At 31.3% G+C, this 1069-nt stretch overlaps 1 protein-coding gene across 1 annotated transcript in view; it reads left to right on the forward strand.

Annotated features, from left to right (window-relative positions):
- Positions 1-1069, forward strand: part of LOC119586616 (transport and Golgi organization protein 11-like) — a 33189-nt gene that overhangs the window by 24654 nt on the left and 7466 nt on the right. The gene's annotated exons all lie outside the window — the stretch shown is intronic.

A 1069-nucleotide genomic window follows, 5' to 3' on the forward strand; every position in this document is an offset into this window, starting at 1 on the left:
AGAATTGATGTGCAGAGATATCTAGTAACTGGAAATCTATATTGATGGAGGAAACTAGATAACTGTAGTAGCATGTAAGAAAAGAATTAGTTGATGTGTATTGAAAGTAGAAGTGTATGTTTTCATTAGTTATTCATATTTCTGGTGTAATGTTTCATAGAGAGGCATAGTCAGGGCTTTGATGTTACTCTTATAGTGTAGTTCTAAATGAAAATTTATATTGCCAGGTGAAACCCTTCAAGATCCTAAACATTGTCTTCTATTTGGACTTTAGTGAATGATGTGACTTACATTGGCATAAAGCAAAAATAATTAATGGCTGTGCATGCTGAAATTTACGGCTTTAATTGTGTATGTATAAAAAGTGAATTGCAATTTACAAAAATAAATAATGCAGTAATATCCAAGTCTAATGTGTCTGTGTAATCATTGTCAGATTTTGTAAGTAAAGAGATGCATGACTTAGAGTGCATAGATATAATGGTAATAAATGGCAGTGCTTAATTATATCTTTGTAAAGAATCTCTTGCCACCATGTATGTCAAAGCAATACCTCAACCTTTTAGGTCCATACCCTCTGGGGGTTTTTAGTGTTTGATAAAAAAAAGTAATACCATCTCCATTAAAAGTATTATTTTTGCATGAATGTTTTACTCTTAGATAATTTCATATTTTATATACATGCTCATATCTTTATAAGCTGCGTTTTTTTCCTAAAAGGCAAAATTAGAGTTTATTATCAAAATTATATAATCTACCTTTATGGGCTCAACCCCCAACAACAAATTTGTTTTGAAATGGTGAAACAGATAAAGTGTCAGCAGTTATGGTTTGATTAGTTTATTACATAGCTAGCATATGGACATAACGTATTTTGGGAAAGCATTCTTAGAATAGTTGTGTGGAATTTGTCATAACTCTTTGATTCATTGAAATACGTTATATGCTGTAAATTCACACAAATTGAAGCTAATTGTCCGAGATAATAACTTTGTATCCAATGTTATGACCATCCTCCTAAATCTGTGAAGTTGGAAAAGCTGTCTCATGTCATTGACCCAACATCACT

Source organism: Penaeus monodon, chromosome 21 (assembly GCF_015228065.2).
Source record: "Penaeus monodon isolate SGIC_2016 chromosome 21, NSTDA_Pmon_1, whole genome shotgun sequence".
Taxonomy (NCBI): Eukaryota; Metazoa; Arthropoda; class Malacostraca; order Decapoda; family Penaeidae; genus Penaeus; species Penaeus monodon.